The sequence below is a fragment of the Schistocerca piceifrons genome, chromosome X (assembly GCF_021461385.2).
Source record: "Schistocerca piceifrons isolate TAMUIC-IGC-003096 chromosome X, iqSchPice1.1, whole genome shotgun sequence".
In the NCBI taxonomy this organism is placed as follows: Eukaryota; Metazoa; Arthropoda; class Insecta; order Orthoptera; family Acrididae; genus Schistocerca; species Schistocerca piceifrons.
In genome coordinates, this window is record NC_060149.1 from 465500133 (window position 1) to 465527395 (window position 27263).

Sequence of the window (27263 nt, forward strand, 5' to 3'; positions counted from 1 at the left end):
GTTTCATACTAACAACGCTTTTCAAGCTATTATGAAAAAACTGCATCATTTACGGGACGCTGCGTAGAAACAACCCCCACCCCTTCCACCTCTAGGTCAGAACACATCCCAGTTGTACGCGGTATTGTCTTAGTTGATTTTTATCTCAAGTGTGCTGCAAATTGAAAAACTCATTCACGAAGTTCTTTTCGCTTCTGTTGCTGAAACATCTTCAGTGACCATGATGTAAAAGTTACGAATAATTAGTACCATATATTGTTTAATCATTATAAAGTTAAAAACAAATTTGACATAAGCATTGTCTGTGACACTACCCTAAAAACACAAGGAAACTCTAAATGCAAAACAACAATGTCCACATAATGTCCACAAAAAAATTTCCTGAGTTATCAATAAAATTTCAAATCTATAATGTGAACTGTGCAAGGAAATCATATGCAGTAACCGTGAAAAGCGGTCTTCAAAAAACCTACGAAGAAATTAAGAAATTACGCCAATGAATGAGTCTAGTCAACCAGTGCTGATGACAAAGGGAGAGACAATTGTCAACAAAATGTGTAAAAAGGGACAGTAAACACTGAAAGTAATTTATTAAATACTAGCTGAGTACCCGACATTGCTGGGGTATGTATTTAATCCAATCTTCCAGCAGTCCATCTCTTTCTTCCATCTCTCTCTGTCTACCACCCCCCTCCCTCTGACCAACTCCACCACCCACTCTCTCAGTCCATCACCTCCTCCCCCCTCTCTCGGTCCATCTCCTCCTTCCCCTCTCTCTATCAATCTGCTCCTCCCCCACTGTCCATCCCCTCCTCCTATTTCTAATTCCCTCAGATCCTCCCCCTCTCTTAGTCAATCTCCTCTTCCCCATCTCTTCGTCGATCTCCTCTTCCTGTCTCTCTGTCCATCTCCTCCTCCACGTTTCTCTGTCAATCTTCTCCTCCTCCTCCTCCCCCTCCTCCTCCTCCTCCCCCTCTCCTCCACGTTTCTCTGTCAATCTTCTCCTCCTCCTCCTCCTCTTCCTCCTCCTCTTTCTGTCCATTTCCTCCTCCCCTATTTCTGTCAATCTCTTCTTACTGCTATCTGTGTCAATTTCCTATTTCCCCCTCGATGTCTGTCCATCTCCTCGTCCTCCCTTCTCTCCCCACGTTTTCACACTCATCTCAATGGGGTGCTGGTGGTTATTAGCCCTACAGTATTTTTTCCCTATTGTACCTAACATGTGTGCCAAATTTCATTGGAGTCGTTTCAGGGGATTAGGATGAGTGTTTTACCCGTGACTTTGCCCACATGTTCTGTCAGAAACATTACATAGAAATTTAACATAGTCCACGAGTACTTGTACACATATTTTACCTATATCTCTAGCGCATTTCAGCCTGCAGTTTCATTTTCACGCAGCTCAACGTTTATGACGTTGGATCTCCTGAAGTATGTCCTGTGCAATGATATAATTTGCAGGTACATACAGTTTTAAATGTGTCTACTTTCTGCGAAACATGTTGTGAATATAGTTACTAGTAAAGAGGTAATAATCTGAAACGTCATGCATGCGGCAGTTTCCTACAAATCTCACTGTTTACGTCGTTATATCTTCTGACCTAAGTGTTATACAACATTGAAATTTTTTCTGGTCCATTCAGTGGTGTATGTGAATACCGTCTGCAAAATGTGTCACGAATACCGTTAGTAGTAAAAAAGCAATAAATTAAAATGCCATGATTCATGTGCTAGTTTTACTAAACGAACAGCGAAAAGGTCGTAAGCTGTAAACGTTTTTCCTTTCAGTATGTGTATTCTCACGTCGTGGATTACACTGCTTTTTCACCCCCATCCCTTATCCCTTTGATTAGATGTAGATGTAGATGATGATTAGAGTTGCAATTATCTGTGACGGGTAGGACGGCCATCAGAGTGCGTTAGTGTAATTCGTGTTTAGTGCTGTTACCAGGACTGGTAGGGTATGCAAGGGACGTGTACAGCTTCAGATGATAAGTGATCACTGAGAATGACGCGGAGATGCCACGCAGTAGCGTGAGACAGCGTTACACACAGAGTTTGAGTTGAGCCTTATTGTGGGTCTCCATTTGGCCAGCTGGTCGAATCGTGCAGTATTCATACTTAAAGGGCATTCGGATGTGTCAGTGGCCTCATGCTGGACTGCATGGGAACATGAGGACAGGCATGCTCGTCCTCAAGATTCCGGTCGACCACGTCTGGCCACCATAGGAGAGGATAGCCCTGTTTGTGCTCCAAGCACATCGTAATCCCTTCACATTTGCATCTGCCATAAGAGGACAAGTAATGGACACGGTGCAACATTCTGTGCCATCTGCACTATTTGTCGGTGTGGTGTGCGTACTGTAAGACCTTCGGTACACACACCATCAGATTATTTGACTTGTCGCTCTAACGAAGTAGGCGAGTGTCAGCAATATGTCTCGTGGTCTTATCGTGGCGTGTTTATCTTCTGCCGTTAAGTCAGACGATAGAAATGCCACTTGCACGCTTAGAGTAGCAGATTGACGGTGGCCAACTTTAAACAGAACTTGATTAATTTTCACACACATTTATTAAAATAATAACAAGCATAAAAATAACTTGGTTCTGGATGCTATTTACAATTGACAATCTGAAGTTCCTTTGGTCTTGTTACGTTAATCTTATTCTCACATATCTCTGATACTTGACAAAGTGTCTATACATTTCTCTTCATGGCTATGTACAGGAATATGATAATCTTATTAGGCGCAGACTGAAACTTGACTATATACTGATGCAGACTAATGCAGACTGACTAATCGGAGGTCTGTACACTCGTTATAATACCTTGTGCGTTCATGCATCACTGCGCGAGTGTGATCCGCGAGGAGAAAAGGTTCTGCGTTAGCAGCAATCTCATTGGCTGCGTTACATATTAATAAGCGGATCGGCGGAAGCAGAATTTTGTCCTTCTCTAAGACAGTGCCATCTCGTAGTGCGGAGACGGACGAGCGCTGCGCCTGCGCTGTTGTGCTTAGCGGGGCGCGCTCTAGTGGGAAAGTTGTGTACGCGCTGACTACGCGGAACTATGTACACAACAGTCGGAGACCTGCAGCAGTCGGACTGGGGAATTACCGTCCTGCATGTAGTCTGCTGCCAACACTGCAACACAAACGGCTTCGCCCGGAGTGTTACTTTGGCCGGAAAGCATGGATTGTTGAATGGTGTCGCACTGTCTTCAACAATGAATCGCAGTTCTGCGCTACCCCGGATGAGCATCGGTGGTGATTGTGGCGACTTTCTGGTAGAGGTTCCATTCTTCCAATGTTTAAGTGAAGCACAGCTGTGTCACTTCTGGCGTCATGGTGTGGGCATCTGGTATGACTTCAGATCACAGCTGGCTGTGATTGAGGGAACTCTGGCGGCAACGGTGCGCCATAGACACCCTGCGTCCTCATGTGTTATCTTTCATTTGACTGCATTGTGGTCCCATTTCTCAACAGGACAGTGCTCGTGAAGCCCTGGCACGTGTTTCTGCGAACTGGCTTGACGCTGAGGTACTCTCGTGGCCAATCAGGTTTCCAGGTGTGTCCCCAATAGAACGTGTATGGAACCAGCTCGGACGTCAGCCCCGTCATAGTGCCAGTATCCAGGATATCAAAGATCAGTTAAAACGGTTGTGGGTATCTCAACTCAGGAGAGGATACAACGGCTTTCTGGCACGCTTCCCAACTGAATCATTGCATGTATCGAGACCAGAGGGGGTACAACGTCATACTGATAAGATCGTTCTTACTTCGAAGTTCTCTGTAAACTTGACTCGATTTCGTACTCACTGCAACAACAACACATACTCTCGCGACACGTGAAGCTTCATTTAGTTTATTCAAACCACTCTGGGCACTTGGCTTTTATTTATTTATTTATTTTCAGGCAGTGTGATTATCAGTGGTGTATTCGTTTAGCTTTTGCGTACTTTTTCTGCGATCAGTTTTATTTTCCCATTTTAAGCGTACCGCAAATTGAAATGCTGATTCTGCAGCCTTTATTCGCTCTTAATGGCAGATGACGTATTTAAGAAATTACTTTCAGTGTTTAGTGTTCCTTCTTTCATGTCTTGATGACAGGCGTCGCTTCCTTTGTCATCATCAGCGCCTGAGTCTACATTTATTCACGGGTTTAATTTTTCGTGGGTTTTTGAACGCCCCTTTTCTCGGTCATTGCACCTGATTCCTTTGCACAATTCATATCGTAGATTTGAAACTTTATCCGTAACTCAGTTAATTTGTCAGTGGACATTGTTTCCCCTTTAGTGTTTTCCTGTGTTTTTAGGGTAGTGCCACAGGTATTGTGTATAATAAATTTATTTTTAAAACATAAACTGTAATAATTATTCGAAATGTTTACATCATGGTCACTGAGGATACTACGGCAATAGAAGCGGGAAGCCTCTGGTGAAAGAGGTTTTCAATTTGCAGCACAATTGAGGTAAAAATCAACTAAATAATAATGAGTAAAATTCATACGTAGGGGTGGAAGGGGTGCGGGAGGTTTCTACGCAGCCTCTCGCAAGTGGTTTAGTTTGTTCCTAATAGCGTGAAATTAGTTTTTGATCCTGCATCCACTATGAAAAGACACAATTGAATTAAAGACATTAGCTGCGAGTGGGCACTGATTTTTATCAATGGGGCAAGTTGAATATTGTGCCGGATTGGGATTCAAACCCATGTCTTTTGCTTATGAGGCAGATGCGCTGACCACTGCGCCATCCGGACACAGCGGCCACCACGCCCGCACGGACTATCGGACTATCTTACCACGCATACCGTCAGTCCCAAATTCTCAACTTATACCACACGTTAGCCTCACTACTCGCGACATCCCGCCGATTCCCGTAAGAGTTAGAGCTTGGTGAGCACTGAAGGGATCATTGGCCGTCATAGCCTTAATTATATGTACACTACTGGTCATTAAAATTGCTACACCAAGAAAAAATGTAGCTGATAAACGGGTATTCATTCGACAAATATATTATACTAGAACTGACATGTAATTACATTTTCACGCAATTTGGGTTCATAGATCCTGAGAAATCAGTACCCAGAACAAACACCTCTGGCCATAATAACAGCCTTGATACGCCTGGGCATTGAGTCAAACAGAGCTTGGATGGCGTGTACAGGTACAGCTGCTCATGCAGCTTCAACACGATACCACAGTTCATCAAGAGTAGTGACTGGCGTATTGTGACGAGCCAGTTGCTCGGTCACCATTGACCAGACGTTTTCAGTTGGTGAGAGATTTGGAGAATGTGCTGGCCAGGGTAGCACTCGAACATTCTTCTGTATTAAGAAAGGCCCGTACAGGACCTGCAACACGCGGTCGTGCATTATCCTACTGAAATGTAGGGTTTCGCAGGGATCGAATGAAGGTAGAACCACGGGTCGTAACACATCTGAAATGTAACGTCCACTGTTCAAAGTACCATCAATGCGAACAAGAGGTGACCGAGACGTGTAACCTATGGCACCCCATACCATCACACCGGGTGATACGTCAGTATAGCGATGACGAATACAGGCTTCCAATGTGCGTTCACCGCGATGTAGCCAAACACGGATGCGACCATCATGATACTGTAAACAGAACCTGGATTCATCCGAAAAAAATGACGTTTTGCCATTCGTGCACCCAGGTTCGTCGTTAAGTACACCATCGCAGGCGCTCCTGCCTGTGATGCAGCGTCAACGGTAACCGCAGCCATGGTCTCCGAGCTTATAGTCCATGGTGCTGCAAATGTCGTCGAACTGTTGGTGCAGATGGTTGTTGTCTTGCAAACGTCGCCGTCTGTTGACTCAGGGATTTAGACGTGGCTGCACGATCTGTTACAGCCATGCGGATAAGATGCCTGTCATCTCGACTGCTAGTGATAAGTGGCCGTTGGGATCCAGCACGGCGTTCCGTATTACCCTCCTGAACTCACCGATTCCATATTCTGCTAACAGTCACTGGATCTCGACCAACGCGAGCAGCAATGTCGCGATACGATAAACTGCAATCGCGATAGGCTGCAATCCGACCTTTATCAAAGTCGGAAACGTGATGGTACGCATTTCTCCTCCTTACACGAGGCATCACAACAACGTTTCACCAGGCAACGCCGGTCAACTGCTGTTTGTGTATGAGAAATCGGTTGGAAACTTTCCTCATGTCAGCACGTTGTAGGTGTCGCCACCTTGTGTGAATGCCCTGAAAAGCTAATCATTTGCATATCACAGCATCTTCTTCTTGTCGGTTAAATGTCGCGTCTGTAGCGCGTCATCTTCGTGGTGTAGCAATTTTAATGGCCAGTTGTATATATTTGGTGTCTGTTTTCTCGCATATGATACCGCGACTAATTAGGTTTATGAGCAGGGGCACTACATCAGTAGTGTGTGCTATAAGTTCAGAATTATGGCCTGGCGGGAGGTGTGCTAGGGTAATCCATGCGGCTGTGTTGTCCACTTGTCAGGATTGCGTGGCAGTCAGTGCATGTGCCTACAAAGTAGAAGACCCAGGTTTCAATCCTGGTCCGGTACATGTTTTAGATTTGTCTGTTTGATATAAATTGATGCCCACTGGTAGTTAATGTCTTAAATTCCTCTGTGTCTTGATTCTCACTTACGATGTGACACTGGGTAATTATATTTAATGTTTTCAGTATAGGATGATTGTTCCGCCTAGAAGCCTCAACTACTCTCGTCACCTGCGTTTAAAACTACCTAGACTAATGATCAAATTTGACACTGAGAAAATGTTTAACAAAGCAACAACTCGATACGTTAGTAAGCACAAGGTAGTCTTACGAAAGAGTGGCAGCTTTAATAGTCAGTTCAAATCTAGCTGGAGATCAGTAGACTTTGTCAAACGATGTAATCCATCTATAACAGTGACGAAAAAGAAATTCAGTAAAGAAATCTTAAGTAAACTTTCTGTCTTCTCGCAAATTCGATTAAGTGCCACGTACGAGAGGTCATACATGGTTCTGGAATATGGAATAACAGACTGAACTGGGGTGTAAAATGAATGAAGTTGCAGACACGTACAGTTCTTCGTACCTGCATTTTTATTCCTGTATCAACCTCTATATTTTCATTTTATTATAATGGTCATTTTGATTAATTACTGTGTGACATTGTATAATTTCTCAGTAGGAAAGCCGGCCGCTGTGGCCGAGCGGTTCTAGGCGCTTCAATCTAGGACCACGCTGCTGCTGCGGTCGCAGGTTCGAATCCTGCCGCTGGCATGGATGTGTGTGATGTCCTTAGGTTAGTTAGGTTTAAGTAGTTCTAAGTCTAGGGGACTGATGACCTCAGATGTTAAGTCCCATAGTGCTTAGAGCCATTTGAACCGTTTTCTCAGTAAGATTTCCGTATGCATATGCTCACACCACTATATTGTCACATTTGCCTGCTAGCCTTGACACGTTTGTTGTATATTGTAAAAAGCCGTAGGCAGAGACAGTCTTATTCATCGCCAAAAAGTTCCTCTTAATCTTAGTGCTTCTTAACACTTCCAGAGTTGTTACTGCAGTTATTTTTTCTCTCATTAAAATAAATTGGCGTCACAAACTAGTCGGGGGATAAGTAGATAATTAATTTGTAAATGCAGGTTACTTTGAATTGCAGTGGTAGATTGTTACAGTATTCAAACGATCTTCAGCACATGCGATGCATGAGAAATTGGCAGATAGCAAACTTAGCCATCTCTGTGTCGAAATTTTCTGATAGTGCTGTCAGCAGCAACAAAAGTTTTCTGACAGGGAGATTCACAACTAGACAGTTTTGGATAAAGTCTGGCTGAATACTTGTTGTATCACTTTTGATCAGCTTGTGTCCTGCAAGACTGCGTTAATAGAACAGCTGGTCAGCGGATCCTGTTAATGGGCGAGTAACTCAAAAAAATGTTCAAATGTGTGTGAAATCTTATGGGACTTAACTGCTAAGGTTATCAGTCCCTAAGCTGACACACTACTTAACCGAAATTATCCTAAGGACAAACACACACACCCATGCCCGAGGGAGGACTCGAACCTCCGCCGGCACCAGCCGCACAGCCCATGACTGAAGCGCCAGAGACCGCTCGGTTAATCCCGCGCGGCGAGTAACTCAATATTCTGCGTAGTGTGATGCTGCCTCTCGTATTTCCGGTGTTGTCGTTGGAACCGACGAGCAGTAGAAGCTCTGTCGTGGCAAACGGGAGGAGCGGGGAAGGAGTGCAATTATTTGAGCGGAGTATAGCTAGTTAACGGTTCGGATTAATTGCCAAGTAAATTCGAGCTTCCGATTACAGCAGTTCCTCTGGTTATCTACAGCGCTGACATCGGAGACGGTGAGGAAACGAAAGAAACGGTAATTGGTACTCTCTGTTCTAACAGAGCTTCGTACACAGTAGATGACAAGTTTATATAGATTCGCTGCCTCTTCTTGCAAAAATGCTTCATTTGAGAATATTATTACGTTTGTAATCAGAAAATAAATATGTTTTAAGTACATCTAAACGGAGACTGGCTGACGGGCAGTTTTTGAAGAGTGGAGAACCAAAAGCGAGCTACACTGAAGAGCCAAAAAACCTGGTACATTTGCCTAATATCGTGTAGGGGCTCCGCGAGCACGCAGAAGTGCCGCAGTAAGACGTGGCATGGACTCGACTAATGTTTGAAGTAGTGCTGCAGAACTGTACATAAACCCGTAAGAGTACGAGGGGTTGGAGACCTCTTCTGAACAGCACCTTGAAGGCATCGCAGATTTGCTCCATAACGTTCATGTCTGGGGAGTTTGGTGGCCTGCGGGCGTGTTTAAACTCAGAAGAGTTTTCCTGAAGATACACTGTAGCAATTCGGGACTTGTGGGGTGTAGCATCGTCCTGCTGGAATTGCCCAAGTTCGTCGGAATGCACAATGGACATGAATCGAAGCAGGTAATCAGACAAGATGCTTATGTACGTGCCGCCTGACAGCTTCGCATCTAGACTATCAGGGGTCCCACAGCACTCCAACTGCACACGCCCCACACCATTACAGAGCCTCCACCAACTTGAATAGTCCCCTGCTGACATGCAGCGTCCATGGATTCGTGAGGTTGTCTCCATACCCGTACACGTCCATCCGCTCGATACCATTTGAAACGAGACTCGTCCGACCAGGCAACATGTTTCCAGTCATCAACCGTCCAGTGTCGGTGTTGACGGGCCCAAGCGAGGCGTAAAGCTTTGTGTCGTGCAGTCATCAAGGGTACACGAGTGGGCCTTCGACCCCAAAAGCCCACATCGATGATGTTTCGTTGAATAGTTCGCACGCTGACACTTGTTTACGGTCCAGCATTGAAATCTGTAGCAATTTGCGGAAGGGTTGCACTTCTGTTACATGAAACGATTCTCTTCAGTTGACGTTGATCCCGTTCTTGCAAGTTATTTTTTTCCGGCCGCAGCGATGTCGGAGATTTGATGTTTTACCGGATTCCTGATATCCATGGTACACTCGTGAAATGGTCGTACGGGAAAATCCGCACTTCACCGCTACCTCGAAGATGCTGTGTCCCACCGCTCGTGCGCCGACTGTAACACCACGTTCAAACTCACTTAAATCTTAATAACCTGCGATTGTAGCAGCAGTGACAGGGTTGTTGACCTATATAGACGTTGCCGACCGCAGCGCCGTATTCCGCCTGTTTACATATCTCTGTACTTGAATAAAAAATGGTTCAATTGGCTCTGAGCCCTGTGGGACTTAACTTCTGAGGTTATCAGTCCCCTAGACTTAGAACTACTTAAACCTAACTAACCTAAGGACATCACACACATCCATGCCCGAGGCAGGATTCGAACCTGCTACCGTAGCGGTCGCGCGGTTCCAGACTGTAGCACCTAGAACCGCTCGGTCACTCCGGCTAGCTGTACTTAAATACGCATGCCTATAGCAGTTTCTTTGGCGCTTCAGTGTATATGTAAATTGTGTACGGAGTCCTATGCCACAGACGGAGTAACAGTCATCTGAAACTAGATCACAAATTTTATTATAATGACAAGCGGACAAAATATTACGGAGTTTTAAGTACGAAAGGCAACGCCTGAGCGGGAAAATTTCTGAAGATAATTGTGTGTCTATATGTATGTGTTTATCAGACGTATAATAATTTGTAGTGAAAACTAACTCGGGTGTAAGTATACGATAGCAGAAACGAAAAAGTTCCACTAAAAATACGGGATCCATAAACATGGCGTTTTAGGGATAGTTACCAATGTGTGGCTAAGAATCAACACTAACGGCAATATGGTGTAAAGCCCTAGTTAGCACGAATATATCTGAAAGGCAAACATTTCGATTAAGTCTACATCTAAAGCTGTTTTCGGACTCAATGTTAATGAAACATTTTTGTTCTATTATCGTATACTTTCACCCGTGTCTGGTTTTGCTATCAGTTACGAGAGTGAGCTGAAAAGTAATGCCTCCTAATTTATGTGAAACCTGTTAAAGCTTTTTAAATAAAGCAAACGTTACTAAAATTCTACATCTGTATTCTTCATGTCTACGTATTTGCAGCCCTCTGCCGCTGGGTGGCTCCGAATTACAGGGCGTAACCTGGTGGTGTGTAACATAACTATGTTGGTGAACGAGAAACAGCGTGCTGTAATCGAGTTTGGAATTCGGAGAGTTCGTCCACACTTGGAGAACCCTCTCCTTCATCATAACAATGCCAGACCACACACAAATGTTGCGAAATATGCAACAATCCCATGCCTTTGGTTCACTGTCATAGATTATACTCCATACAGTCCCGACTGGCCTCATCCGATTCTCACGTTTCCAAGGCTTAAGGACACCTTCGAGGACTTCACTCTCGTAGTGATGAAGCGGCGCAAGCAGAGGTGAGGTTGTGGCTCCAGTGACAAAGTCAGACATGGAGAATAAAGCCGTAAAATGTAAATAAAGTTTGTTTTATTTAAAAAGCTTTATTAGTTTCCATACTGAAAATTCGGAGGCTTTACTTTTAAACACGCCCTCGAATGATACATGCTGTACAATAGACAATTAATCACCTGTTTCCTATCTCAGCAAATCTTTTTATTATTGACAGAAGCATAAAATTGTGGGTTGAATTCAACCCGCCCAAGATCACTAGGAAAACCGTCGTTTTCAATAAATGTTTGTATGAGCTATACATACTGCTGCTTAGAACGACGTCAAATTTGAGTGGAATACTATCGAAGAAGGGGGAAATGTTATGGAAACAAAAGAAAAAAAATTAACGAAAATTCTCCACTAGATGGCCCTGTAAGCGCCATAACGTAAATGGGCACGTAAATGACTGTTGAATTTCAGCACGACGTCCTTGGGGTGAGTCGCATATTAAACCACACTGTCCAATATGCATTACTGCACAGGTTTGGCTTTCTACAGTTGTGGCACTTCTAGTTGTGTAAGCCATCCACCATGGTAAGGTCGTACCGCACCGGATGGCGAAATAGGTTTTTTACTGTCCTGGGCCCAAAACCGCCACGAAAAGCAACAATGACATTGGTTTTTTAATTCTCCTGAGTCAAAAAACCACATAAAAAGCAACACTGAAAACGGTTTTCAATTGTCGTGAGACTGGCGTAAGACACGATCAATATACTGTCCATAGTTTTCTGCCACAAGATGAAATCGAGAAACAGCATGTTCCATAACAGATCGGAATGTCTCGGGGATCACGCTCAGAATGCATTGCACAATGTGCCTTTAATTCAGTTATGTTTTTAATCGGAGCCCTGAACACAACATCTTTCAGATAAGCCCACAACCAGAGTTCACACCGATTAAGATCAGGTGATCTGGACGGCCAGGCTGTAAGCAAATGACGGCTGTTAATTTTAGCATTTCCAAATTGCCTGTGTAGCAACTGCTTCACTGGCTATGCAATATGTGGAGGAGAGCTACCTGCATAAAAATGATCCTACCCACACATCCACGCTGTTGAAGGATTGGAATGACGTTGGTGCGCGAAAGAAAAAAATGGCTCTGAGCACTATGGGACTCAACTGCTGAGGTCATTAGTCCCCTAGAACTTAGAACTAGTTAAACCTAACTAACCTAAGGACATCACAAACATCCATGCCCGAGGCAGGATTCGAACCTGCGACCGTAGCGGTCCTGCGGTTCCAGACTGCAGCGCCTTTAACCGCACGGCCACTTCGGCCGGCTGCGCGAAAGACTCCGCGTTTACCAGTGGCGGTACAGGTAACAGCACCCACATGATCCAACTCATCAAAAAATTATGGTCCTACGACGAATGATGCTCTCAACCCGTACCACACAGTTACCTTTGCAGAATGGAGCTGTACCGATTGATGTGCGAACGGATTTTCGTTGCCCACATTATGCAATTCTGTGTATTGATATGTCCTTGGAGATGGAAATGGGCTTCGTCTGTCCACAGAATATTCGATGACTATTTATTGTCCACTTCCATGCGAGTAAGAAATTCTAGAGCAGACTTTTGCCTTACTGGCAGAGCAGCATGAAGCATTTCCTGAACGTGGATAATCTCACAGGCATGTCCAAAGTTCGGGCAGTTCCCTGTGCAATCTATGTTTGCACACCACCACTCTATCCCTCTTGCAATGTGGCCATATCTTCTACTGACATCGGATCAATTGTTTTCCTCCCTCTGTCACATTACCCTTGAAAAGAACCTGTCTTTTCGAATTTCGAAATCAGTTTCTCCAGACCCTTGGCAGACATCGGTCCAGCGCCTTTTCTCGTACCGCTCAGCGTCCGGAACTTCTGCAGAGCTACCGGAGCACAGCAACCGGTCTTGTAAAAAAGCTTTACCAGCAGCACGCGATCTGCATTGAGACAGTCAAGCTCAGCGTCTCAGACGCAAACTCAGGAGCAACCGTGTACCTAGTGTCTTTCATTATGTATATTCTGGCGCTTACAGCGCCGTCTAATGGTAAAATTTACGTTAAATATTTTTGTTTCCATAAGGTTCCCTCCTCCTTTGATAATATTAATTCAGATTTGACGTCATTGGAGCAGTGGTTCTTTTTTTTTACAGCATTTCACCATTTTGAGAATGGAACTTCAATTATATAATCACTCTGTGTATCCATATATATTATAAAATGGGAGATGGATGTGCATATGTCTGTATACAAGTATGTACATATGTATGTTCCGCATTTCTTCCTAAGCCACTGGACCAGTTTTAACTAAACTTGGTACACAAATCATTTATTGTCTAGAAATAATCGCTGTGGGTTAAGAACCACCAAACTATGAGAGGGATACGGATGAAAAAGCAGTGCAGCATACGTCGCGCGAATACGCATACTTTATTCATCCAGTATTAAAGAATGGGAGCACTTAATGTCTAGCAGCAAACATTACACATAATTTCAAACCCTTGTGAAACTTTTTATCGCTGACAAACGCGACAAAAGGATGAAAAGTGAAAAGTTTATAGCTTACTACATTCTCGCTGTTCATGCAGTAAAACTGCCGCGCAGCCATGACATTTTAATTTATTACTTCTTTAGTACTAACTGTAATCGCGACACATTTTTCATAGAGTATTCACATACACCACTGCATGTGTTTGCGAAATTATATCATTCTACGAAACATAGTTCAGGAGATATGAGGTTATAAACTCTATGATGAGTGAACAACTGCTGCATCATCCATGACGTTTAATTTTTATACTTCTTTGTTACTACTCTATTCACAATATATTTAGCGGACATTATGCTACTGAATGTACCTGCAAAATTATATCATCATACGACACATAGTTTATAAGATTTGACGTCATAAACACTGAGCTGCGTGAGATCGAAACTACAGGGTGAAATTCGCTAGAGTTACATTTGAACTGTGTATAAGAATATGTGTGAAATACGTTCAATATATGTGAAATGTATGTGACATGGGCGTATTCAGGCAAAGCCACCGATGGACTGCTTCTCCTAAATCGCTGAATAAATTTCAGCCAAATTTGGTACACATACAACTTGCTTTCTGGAAAGAGATACTGTGGGGGTAAGAATCAGCAATCTCCTATTGGGATAGTTGTATTACGTTACAGAGACAAAGAGGGAGGAGGAGATGGACAGAAAGGGGAAATGGATAGAAAGGGAAGACGAAGAAATAGACAGAGAGATTAGGAGTAGATTTATTTTAAGTAACTGCGTATATGCAATTTATGAAGTGTGCATTCTGTGTTGTTTGAACTCTTTGTTGTATAGCGAGAAAATCACAGTTTTGTAATGTATATATGAAAAAAAGCAAAAGAATATGTTGAAATTGTAAATTATTATAATATGAATATGTTTATGGAAGAAGTATGTATGTCTAAGGCGCTGCAGTCATGGACTGTGCGGCTGGTCCCGGCGGAGGTTCGAGTCCTCCCTCGGGCATGGGTGTGTGTGTTTGTCCTTAGGATAATTTAGGTTAAATAGTGTGTAAGCTTAGCGACTGATGACCTTCGCAGTTAAGTCCCATAAGATTTCACACGCATTTGAACAAAGAAGTATGTATATTAGAAGCTGATTCATGCTTAGGGCACCTGTGCTTGTAACTTGTAAACGCTGTAGGGAGGTCCCTCCGCAACGAAAGTGACATGGCGCGATGTAAAAAAGGTGGGTTTGGCGGTCGAACTGAGTGGATCCTTTGTGTCAACGGCACACAGAGTGTGGCTAGCCTTAGCACGGTACACATTGACGGTTCTTAAGAGAGGCAATTGGAAGCTGCATTAGAAGGAATTTGCCTCAGATGTGGATCTGGCTATTATTTACTGTTCACAGAATAATGGAATGGCTCTAATATGTTGAAAACAGACGCCAAGAAGAGATTTATGAAGTATTCGCACATCTAGAGCCGTGAGTACAGTTAGCCGCCATTTCGCCTGCTACTGATCTTCGCCATTGCTACACAGACTTCATACATTCAGTTACGTAATGTTTATTGGTATGGACCAGTTAATTTGTGTGTCGTTTCAATAACAATCACACAAAATGTCAATTCGTGTTCGAAACAATAACTTCAAATCTGATCACAAACCTACAACCGAGTGAGGTGGCGCGGTGGTTAACACACTGGACTCGCATTCGGGAGGACGACGGTTCAATCCCGCGTCCGGCCATCCTGATTTAGGTTTTCTGTGATTTCCCTTAATCGCTTGAGGTAAATGCTGGAATGGCTCCTTTGAAAGGGCACGGCCGACTTTAATCCCTATCCTTCCCAAAGCCGATGAGACTGATGACCTCGCTGTTTGGTCTCTTCCCCCGAATCAACCCAACTCCAACGAACCTACGCAGGGTTCTCACCTAAGTGCAACTAAAACAGAGTATCCCGATTTAAATGAACAATTCTTGCATTCATGTGTTTAAAAGTGATTTTTTGTCTAAAGTAAAAGGAGTAGCAAAAGTTAGAGTAAAATTTGGATGTTTTGTTTCTGGACTACTCCAAGTGAAATTGTTAAGGTAGGAAGTTTAAGTACAAATATTTAAAGATCAATACGAAAGTGAAAACCCCAATTATTTAAAAGGCTAAAATCATAAAAGTGAAGTTGGGCAGTCTTTTGCTAAAGTATCTTTTGTTTATTATAAAATATAGTTTTGTAGGATTACAGTGCAAGATTGTGTAAATATTATTGCCAAGAATACCTGCTTCACAGGTGATTGAAGTACAAGTACATGTTGTTGTTGTTGTGGTTTTCAGTCCTGAGACTGGTTTGATGCAGCTCTCCATGCTAATCTATCCTGTGCAAGTTCCTTCATCTCCCAGTACCAACTGCAACCTACATCCTTCTGAATCTGCTTAGTGTATTCATCTCTTGGTCTCCCTCTACAATTTTTACCCTCCACGCTGCCCTCCAATGCTAAATTTGTGATCGCTTGATGCCTCAGGACATGTCCTACCAACCGATCCCTTCTTCTGGTCAAGTTGTGCCACAAACTTCTCTTCTCCCCAATCCTATTCAATACCTCCTCATTAGTTACATGATCTACCCGTCTAATCTTCAGCATCCTTCTGTAGCACCACATTTCGAAAGCTTCTATTCGCTTCTTGTCCAAATTAGTTATCGTCCATGTTTCACTTCCATATATGGCTACGCTCCACACAAATACTTTCAGAAACGACTTCCTGACACTTAAATCTATACTCGATGTTAACAAATTTCTCTTCTTCAGAAACGCTTTCTTTGCCATTGCCAGTTTACATTTGATATCCTCTCTACTTCGACCATCATCAGTTATTTTGCTCCCCAAATAGCAAGACTCCTTTACTACTTTAAGTGTCTCATTTCCTAATCTAATTCCCTCAGCATCACCCGACTTAATTCGACTACATTCCATTATCCTCGTTTAGCTTTTGTTGATGTTCATCTTATAGACTCCTTTCAAGACACTGTCCATTCCGTTCAACTGCTCTTCCAAGTCCTTTGCTGTCTCTGACAGAATTACAATGTCATCGGTGAACCTCAAAGTTTTTATTTCTTCTCCCTGGATTTTAATACCTACTCCGAATTTTTCTTTTGTTTCCTTTACTGCTTGCTCAATACACAGGTTGAATAACATCGGGGACAGGCTACAACCCTGTCTCACTCCCTTCCCAACCACTGCTTCCCTTTCATGCCCCTGCCATCTGGTTTCTGTACAAATTGTAAATAGCCTTTCGCTCCCTGTATTTTACCCCTGCCACCTTTAGAATTTGAAAGAGAGTATTCCAGTTAACATTGTCAAAAGCTTTCTCTAAGTCTACAAATGCTAGAAACGTAGGTTTTCCTTTCCTTAATCTTTCTTCTAAGATAAGTCGTAAGGTCAGTATTGCCTCACGTGTTCCAACATTTCTACGGAATCCAAACTGATCTTCCCCGAGGACGGCTTCTACCAGTTTTTCCATTCGTCTGTAAATAATGCGCGTTAGTATTTTGCAGCTGTGACTTATTAAACTGATAGTTCGGTAATTTTCACATCTGTCAACACCTGCTTTCTTTGGGATTGGAATTATTATATCCTTCTTGAAGTCTGAGGGTATTTCGCCTGTCTCGTACATCTTGCTCACCAGATGGGAGAGTTTTGTCAGGTCTGGCTCTCCCAAGGCCGTCAGTAGTTCTAATGGAATGTTGTCTACTCCCGGGGCCTTGTTTCGACTTAGATCTTTCAGTGCTCTGTCAAACTCTTCACGCAGTATCGTATCTCCTATTTCATCTTCATCTACATCCTCTTCCATTTCCATAATATTGTCCTCAAGTACATCGCCCTTGTATAGACCCTCTATACAGTCCTTCCACCTTTCTGCTTTCCCCTCTTTGCTTAGAACTGGGTTTCCATCTGAGCTCTTGATATTCATACAAGTGGTTCTCTTTTCTCCAAAGGTCTCTTTAATTTTCCTGTAGGCTGTATCTATCTTACCCCTAGTGAGATAAGCCTCTACATCCTTACATTTGTCCTCTAGCCATGCCTGCTTAGCCATTTTGCACTTCCTGTCGATCTCATTTTTGAGACGTTTGTATTCCTTTTCGCCTGCTTCATTTACTGCATTTTTATATTTTCTCCTTTCATCAATTAAATTGAATATTTCTTCTGTTACCCAAGGATTTTTACTAGCCCTTGTCTTTTTACCTACTTGATCCTCTGCTGCCTTCACCACTTCATCCCACAGAGCTACCCATTCGTCTTCTACTGTATTTCTTTCCCCCATTCGTGTCAATTGTTCCCTTATGCTGTCCCTGAAACTCTTTACAACCTCTGGTTTAGTCAGTTTATCCAGGTCCCATCTCCTTAAATTCCCACCTTTTTGCAATTTCTTCAGTTTTAGTCTACAGTACATAACCAATAGATTATGGTCAGAGTCCACATCTGCCCCTGGAAATGTCTTACAATTTAGAACCTGGTTCCTAAATCTCTGTCTTACCATTATATAATCCATCTGATACCTTTTAGTATCTCCAGGATTCTTCCGTGTATACAACCTTCTTTTATGATTCTTGACCAAGTGTTAGCTATGATTAAGTTATGCTCTGTGCAAAATTCTACCAGACGGCTTCCTCTTTCATTTCTTAGCCCCAATCCATATTCACCTACTATGCTTCCTTCTCTCCCTTTTCCTACTGTCGATTTCCAGTCACCCATGACTATTAAATTTTCGTCCCCCTTCACTACTTGAATAATTTCTTTTATCTCATCATACATTTCTTCAATTTCTTAGTCATCTGCAGAGCTAGTTGGCATATAAACTTGTACTACTGTAGCAAGCATGGGCTTCGTGTCTATCTTGGCCACAATAATGCGTTCACTATGCTGTTTGTAGTAGCTTACTCGCACTCCTATTTTCTTATTCATTATTAAACCTACTCATGTATTACCCCTATTTGATTTTGTATATATATAACCCTGTATTCACCTGACCAGAAGTCTTGTTCCTCCTGCCACCGAACTTCACTAATTCCCACTATATCTAACTTTAACCTATCCATTTCCCTTTTTAAATTTTCTAACCTACCTGCCCGATTAAGGGATCTGACATTCCACGCTCCGTTCTGTAGAATGCCAGTTTTCTTTCTCCTGATAACGACGTCCTCTTGAGTAGTCCCCGCCCGGAGATCCGAATGGGGGACTATTTTACCTCCGGAATATTTTACCCAAGAGGACGCCATCATCATTTAACCATACAGTAAAGCTGCATGCCCTCGGGAAAAATTACGGCTGTAGTTTCCCCTTGCTTTCAGCCGTTCGCAGTACCACAACAGCAAGGCCGTTTTGGTTAATGTTACAAGGCCAGATCAGTCAATCATCCAGACTGTTGCCCCTGCAACTACTGAAAAGGCTGCTGCCCCTCTTTAGGAACCACATGTTTGTCTGACCTCTCAACAGATACCCCTCCGTTGTGGTTGCACCTACGGTACGGCTACCTGTATCGTTGAGGCACGCAAGCCTCCCCACCAGCAGCAAGGTCCATGGTTCATGGGGGGTACAAGTACATATAAATCTTTAATTAAGCGATCTGGGGTAGTACTGTTAGAAGTGGAGTTATGCACATTTTCAAAAATAGTGTAGTTTTGGTACCTATCATGAATGGTTCTTTTTTAAGTTAATTAAGCCCAGTGTTGCATTTTATTACCTTGCAAAGTAATTTAAGTGAATGATTAGCTTTTAGCGATAGTTTTTAGCTTTGAAATAATCAAAGAACTTTGGCTAGTGAAACTATACTAGTTTATGGGTCCCCATCATATTCGCCTCCTGTTAAGAAAAAAAAGGACTATTACTGTTACGAAGAAAAACTGATATATGCAGAGGAGCTTAAACAGTGTATTTAAGATATTCTTTATCTTCATTTGTGTTATTCATGCCAATCAATATAGAAGCCCCTCATATCCAAAATTAATTCTGCACTTCATGCAGCGATGTTTTAGTATTTCGACTGAGTGATGCTATTGATTGTGGCTGTCATTAGTCTGAGCTCGGTGCAATTTTGCTCCCCATAATTTACTGGTGTGTGTTATTCGTAACTGCCACTACACACAGTACACAGTGCACTGTGTCAGTTTGTATCCGGTTTGCTATTCAAAACGAAGTCTCAAATGGTTTAAACGGCTCTAAGCACTATGGGACGTAACATCTGAGGCCATCATTCCCCTAGACTTAGAAGTTCTTAAACCTAACCAACATAAGGACATTACACACATAATTGTCTGTTAAGGGGTTGCAATACATGTGCGCATTCAGTGTTCCGTCAATGAAAACCAGGCCTATGAGCAGACGGTTTACCATCGCACACCACACGTTTACACTCCATGAACGCTGACGTTCCATCTGATGAAGCCAACGGGAATTGTCAACAGACCAGTAATGCATGTTTCGGCAGTTCACCTGGTTCAAAAATGGTTCAAATGGCTCTGAGCACTATGGGACTTAACTTCTGAGGTCATTAGTCCCCTAGAACTTAGAACTACTTGAACCTAACTAACCTAAGGACATCACACACATTCATGCCCGAGGCAGGATTCGAACCTGCGACCGTAGCGGTCGCGCGGTTCCAGACTGAAGCGCCTAGAACCGCTCGGCCACTCCGGCCGGCAGTTCACCTGGCCATGACTGGTAAATGAATCTTCATCACTAAACAAGATACGTGATACATTTGGAGTACCCTGTCTTAATGTCCATGTGCAGAAGTTAACTCGATTATCATAATCGTTTCTATGCAGCTCTTGATGCAGAGAGATGTGACAGGAATGGAACCTTTGGCAATAGAGAATGTGTAGGACACTTGCCTAACTCATGCCACTTCCCTGTGCGATTATGTGGGAGCTAACGTGCGAATCAACTGCAACAGTAGCAAGAACGCCGTCACTTGTTTCCTTCTGTTACATTGTCTAGGTGTTGCACCACCACTTTTACGTAACTTGTTGATGACTTTGATTAATAATTGCCAGTATTGAGATATCTTGCCACATACATACAGCATTCTTCCTACACTCTCCATACACAATGAGCATGTCGGCTTTTCCTGCATTGGTAAATCCCATCGTCCATTCACGACCTACTGGTTGGACTGGCACCCACTGACTAGCAAGTCGTAATCGATTCAAGGAACGCACAAGCACACTGTAGGCCAACATAACAACAACGTACCTAGCAACTACGCAGTTTGAATAGCACAAACGAATATCGTTTTGGAAACTTTTCAAAATACGGTATCTCGTAAATGTTTCGCACTAGAATCCTGCAACAAGCGCCACTGACATTCTAATTTGCCCTACTTTTAGTCTGCTAATGTGAAGTCATTGTTACATTTAAAAAGTGCATGTTTGCCCTAAAATACAGTTTTTAAGTAAATTTACAATCTGTTTATTGGCTAATGATACGAGCCCCTGACTACCAATCCATTCTGTGAAAACCGCACATCAGTAGTACTTTCCATTACTGCAATATTTACGGTGCACTTTTCAGGCGATTCAGCCTGTGTATGTACACTGACGGAAAAAATCGCAGCACCAAAAAATAATTAACGTAGAGTAATCAGATTTCGGGAATACATTTGTCTGGCTAACATATTTAAATGATTAACATTGCAGAATCACAGGCTAACGTAAGCGCGAGATGAGCCACTGAAAATGTGAAATGTTGGTACATTAATAATCGGTGTAACAGCCAGAACGCCTGTTGCAGCTGGTCGGTCAATACAGGACGGTTAATGATGGTTATGGACGACGCTGGAGTTGTCGTCCGATGATATTCCTTATGTGCTGGATTGGTAACAGATCTCGTGATCGAGCAGGCCAAGGCAACGTGTTGACACTGTAGAGCAAGTTGGTTTACAACACTTGTATGTGGACGAGCGTTATCCTGTTGGAGGACACCCCCTGGGATGCTGTTCATGAATGGCAGCACAACAGGTCGGATCACTAGATTGACGTACAGATTTGCAGTCGGAATGCACGGGATATCAACGAGAGTGCTCCTGCTTTCCTAAGAAATCACACCCAAGAGCATAATTCCAGATGTAGGTCCAGAGGGTCTAGCACGCAGAGAGGTTGGTTGCAGACCCTCACCTGGTCTCCTAACCAACACACGGCCATCACCTCCGCAGCACCAGCTTTCTTCAGAAAACACAACAGACCTCCACCCAGCCCTCCAATAAGCTCTCGCTCGAGATGGTGGTGGTTTGGGGTCAGGGCGTCTGGTTCGGAACTGTCCTTGACGTAACCGATCTTTAACAGCATTGTGTGACTGTGGTGACAACTGCTACTCAAATTACTGTCGCAGATGCAGTACGACGCGCCAGAACCGTACGCCGAACACGATGGTCTTGCCTCTCGGTGGTGCCACGTGGCCCTCCGGCGATCTGTCTTCTCGCGACCATACATTCCGGTGACCACCACTGCCAGTGGCGACCGTTACAGCGTGTATTTAAGCAAACCTGATTTGCATCCTCATAGTGGTGCTACGAGCGCCTTTTATGTGACTGGCGCTAAATCTGAATAGACATCATCTTCAAGATGTGGAAACACGCCTACCAACTTTCGTTCGTGTCGCAAACTCCTCCTTGGTGTTGCGATTTTTTTTCCGCCAGTGTATTTACATGCTGAGTCACGTAGTGAAGCAAGTATGAGTTTCTACATAGAATGATACAGTTCTTAGCGACATCCGAAAGCGCTTGAAGAGACTAGTACAGTGATAAAATGCTTGTTAATTTTGAGGTTGACGCTCTTCGCAAAATAATCCGAGAATAATTCTAAAATTGAAAGGCAAGTCGATTGGAATCGGCTGCTGCGTTGTAAACGCTCTTATGCCAGGCTACGTCCTCATATGAAGCCTTTCAACTGTTTACTCGCCTGCACTGCAGAACTAACAGAAAAATGGTGTCTATCGGCAGATCATTTCTGCGTCAATATTCTCTGCATGCAGACATGTACAACAACGAGCCGGCCGGAGTGGCTGTGCGCTTCTAGGGGCTACAGTCTGGAACCGAGCGACCGCTACGGTCGCAGGTTCGAATCCTGTCTCGGTCATGGACGTGTGTGATGTCCTTAGGTTAGTTAGGTTTAATTAGTTCTAAGTTCTAGGCGACTGATGACCTCAGAAGTTAAGTCGCATAGTGCTCAGAGCAATGTGAACCATTTTTACAACAACGGGGAGAAGTTAGACATGCTACTTTTATATGGCAAATATCAAAGAAATGCTGTCGAAATGGTACGGCGTTATAGTGACGTCTATCTTGATCGTCGCCGTCCGTTGTTAGGTCACTAGTGCAAACATGCCGCTTCAGTGTCAAACAGAGGACGAGGACGAAGACTGCAACTCACAGAGCCCACTAATAAGCTGTACTGGCTACAACACTTGTAAATCCACATGGTGACACGGGACGTATGGCCAAGGAATGTGGAATAAACCAGACGAGTGTCATTCGCCTCTTGTGTCGCATAAACTCCACACATAAACTCCACCCATAAACTCCACATTCCCGAGACCATAATGCTCAGTCCTGTGGCCTGGACCTTTCCCACCATTATTGCAGGACCGCACACGCCGGAGGCCTCCGTCCGATGGGGCGTAAAACGCGATTCATCTGAAAAGACTAACTGTCGCCATTCATTGGACGTCCAGCTGCAATACTGGCGTACAAATTCCAGCCTTCGTCGCCGATAAACAGCAGTCAGAATGGCTGTACGAACCAAGCGCCTACTGCAGAGGCCCATATGCAGCAACGTTCTGTGAATAGTCGTTGAGGAGACACTGTTGATAGCTCCTTGGTTCATCTGGGCTGTCAGTTGTTCAACAGTTGCACGTCTGCTCGCCCGTACACATCTCCGTAGCTGTCGTTCACCCCTGTCATATGCACCTCTTGGCACCTCTTGGCTACCTCTTCCCGGTAGCGAAGATGAACATGTGCTCATACAGTAGCACTTAATGTGTGCGTTTTTGAGCCCATGTTTACTATATGTTTATGATTCGAGTAATCATTACTATCATATCTCTGAATATTGACCATTCCTACTGGGACACCCTGTGTACAGGGTGTTTCAGAGTCTTCGCGTAAGAGTTCTAGGACTGACAGGCCACGTCATGGTGAACAGCTTTTGTTAGGGACAAAATGTTCGCTGAAGTTTCGCGGTGACGCTAGGCTTGTTTAATGCTGTTTATGCCCTCAGAGGCGGCAGGTCGTAAGCATTCTACAGCGTGTATACGCATTGCGTGTTTCCTATAATTCAATCATCTGCTCAATATAAAAAGGGCAAGACCCAGCAGGATTAAAGTTATTAATTCAATCCTAAAATATCTTTCCCCGCTTACAGGCACTCATTCTTAACGTTTTCTAGTTGATAACCACTCTATCAATTTACTGGGGTAGGGAGTATGCAGCACACCTGGTTGGTGGACCCTGCTAGTTCAATGAAATCTCGTCGTCCCAGAGCCGGCGAATACTAAAGAACACCTAGCGTTGCCGGGAAGTGTTAGTGAACATTTTTGTCTCTAACAGAAGTTGTTCCCCATGACGTGACCTATCAACCTTAGACGTTGATGAAAAGTCATTGAAACACCCTGTATATACACTACTGGCCATTAAAATTGCTACACCGAGAAGAAACGCAGATGATAAACGGGTATTCATTCGACAAATATATTATACTAGAACTGAAATGTGATTACATTTTCACGCAGTTTGGCTACATAGATCCTGAGAAATCAGTACCCAGAACAACCAACTCAGGCCGTAATAACGGCCTTGATGCGCCTGGGCATTGAGTCAAACAGGGCTTGGATGTCGTGTACAGGTACAGCTGCCCATGCAGCTTCAACACGATACCACAGTTCATCAAGAGTAGTGACTGGCGTATTGTGACGAGCCAGTTGCTCGGCCACCATTGACCCGACCTTTTCAGTTGGTGAGAGATCTGGAGAATGTGCTGGCCAGGGCAGCAGTCGAACATTTTCTGTATCCAGAAAGGCCCGTACAGGACCAGCAACATGCGGTCGTGCATTATCCTGCTGAAATGTAGGGTTTCGCAGGGATCGAATGAAGGGTAGAGCCACAGGTCGTAACACATCTGAAATGTAACTTCCACTGTTCAAAGTGCCGTCAATGCGAACAAGAGGTGACAGAGACGTGTAACGAATGGCACCCCATACCATCACGCCGGGTGATACGCCAGCGATGACGAATACACGCTTCCAATGTGCGTTCACCGCGATAACGCCAAACACGGATGCGACCATCATGATGCGGTAAACAGAACCTGGATTCATCCGAAAAAATGACGTTTTGCGATTGGTGCACCCAGGTTCGTCGTTGAGTACACCATCGCAGGCGCCCCTGTCTGTGATGCAGCGTCAAGGGTAATCGCAGCCATGGTCTCCGAGCTGAGTGTCCATGCTGCTGCAAACGTCGTCAAACTGTTCGTGCAGATGGTTGGTGTCTCGCAAACGTCCCCATATGTTGACTCAGGGATCGAGACGTGGCTGCACGATCCGTTACAGCCATGCGGATAAGATGCCTGTCATCTCGACTGCTAGTGACACGAGGCCGTTGGGATCCAGCACGGTGTTCCGTATTACCCTCCCGAACTCACCGATTCCATATTCTGTTAAGTCATTGGATCTCTACCAACGCGAGCAGCAATGTCGCGATACGATAAACCGCAATCGCGATAGGTTACAATCCGACCTTTATCAAAGTCTGAAACGTGATGGTACACATTTCTCCTCCTTACACGAGGCATCACAACAACGTTTCACCAGGCAACGCCAGTCAACTGCTGTTTGTGTATGAAAAATAGGCTGGAAGCTTTCCTCTTGTCAGCACGTTGTAGGTGTCCCCACCGGCGCCAACCTTGTAAGAATGCTCAGAAAAGCCAATCATTTGCAATCACAGCATCTTCTTCCTGTCGGTTAAATTTCGCGTCTGTAGTACGTCATCTTCGTGGTGTAGCAATTTTAATGGCCAGTAGTGTAATTAACAAAAACAATGAAGCATGTAGAAGACATGATCGGATGTCAGTGTAACTTCGTACACGTACACACTATCGTGGGTATGTAAATGATTAGAGTTACAATTCTCTGTGACAAGCAGAAGTGCCTTAGTGTTCCCCGTGTTTAGTGTTTTTCCTAGGCCTGATAAGCTATATAACGAGTTAGAACAGAGTCAGATTTTGAGGAAAGGGGTCTCATTATGGATCTCCATTTGCCCGATTGCTCGAATAGTTCAACATGCAGATCTGTGGGGGATTCGGATATGGCAGTGGCCCAGTGTTGGTCTGCATGGGGAACGTGAGGGCAGGCATACTCGTCCTCAAGGTTCCTGTCGACCACGTCCGGCTGCCACAAGGGAGGGTCGCTGTATTGGGCCTCAAGCACACTGTAACACCTTCATATCTGCACCTGCCATCTGAGAACAATAATGGGCTCCCTGATACATTCTGTGTCATCCGTCACCATTGGTCGGAGATTAGCTGCAGCTGGACAAGAGAATTACCCTCCCATGCATAGGAGACGTTAACACTACAACATAAACGGGTGAATTTCGAGTGGTGCTGTGTTCAGGGAGCATGGGCTGTTAATGAATGGCGTCGCATTATGTTCAAAGATGAATTGTAGTTCTACACTACCCTGGATGACCATCGTCGGCTAGTGTGGCGGCTCACTGTACGGAGGACCTATTCTTCTAATGTTTTTGCAGAGGCACAACTGTTTTACTCCTGTTTCCATGGTGTAGGCATCAGGTATGACTTCAGGTCATAGCTGGTAGTGATTGAAGAAACTCTGGCCGCACATCATAGACAGCCTGAATCCTCAGGTGTTACTTCTCATGCGACAGTTTCTTGATGTCATTGCAAAATAGGACAATGCTCGATAATACCTGGAACGTGTCTCTGTGAACTGACTCGACGCTGAGGCACTCCCGTGGCCAGTAAGATCTCCAGACCTGTCCCCGACACAACGTATGTGGAACCAGCTAGGACGTCACCCTTCCCACCCGAATCAGTGCATGTATCGAGGCCAGAGGGGGCACAAACGTCGTACTCGTAAGTGGGCTAGTGCTTCCACGTTCTTTGTAAATTTCACTATACTTTGTAAACACTGAAATAGCATTATACATGGTGGTCCATTGATAGTGACCGGGCCAAATATCTCACGAAAAAAGCACCAAACGAAAAAACTACAAAGAACGAAACTCGTCTATCTTGAAAGGGGGAAACCACATGGCGCTATGGTTGGCCCGCTAGATGGCGCTGCCATAGGTCAAACGGATATCAACTGCGTTATTTTAATTAGGAATCCCTATTTTTTATTACATATTCGTGTAGTACGTAAAAAATATCAATGTTTTAGTTGGGCAGCTTTTTTCGCTTTGTGATAGATGGCGCTGTAATAGTCACAAACGTATAAGTACGTGATATCACGTAACATTCCGGCAGTGGGGACGGTATTTGCTTCGTGATACATTACCCGTGTTAAAATGGACCGTTTACCAATTGCGGAAAAGGTCGATATCGTGTTGATGTATGGCTATTGTGATCAAAATGCCCAACGGGCGTGTGCTATGTATGTTGCTAGGTATCCTGAACGACATCATCCAAGTGTCCGGACAGTTTGCCGGATAGTTACGTTGTTTAAGGAAACAGGAAGTGTTCAGCCACATGTGAAACGTCAACCACGACCTGCAACAAATGATGATGCCCAAGTATGTGTTTTAGCTGAGGTCGCGTCTAATCCGCACATCAGTAGCAGACAAAGTGCGCAAGAATCGGGAATCTCAA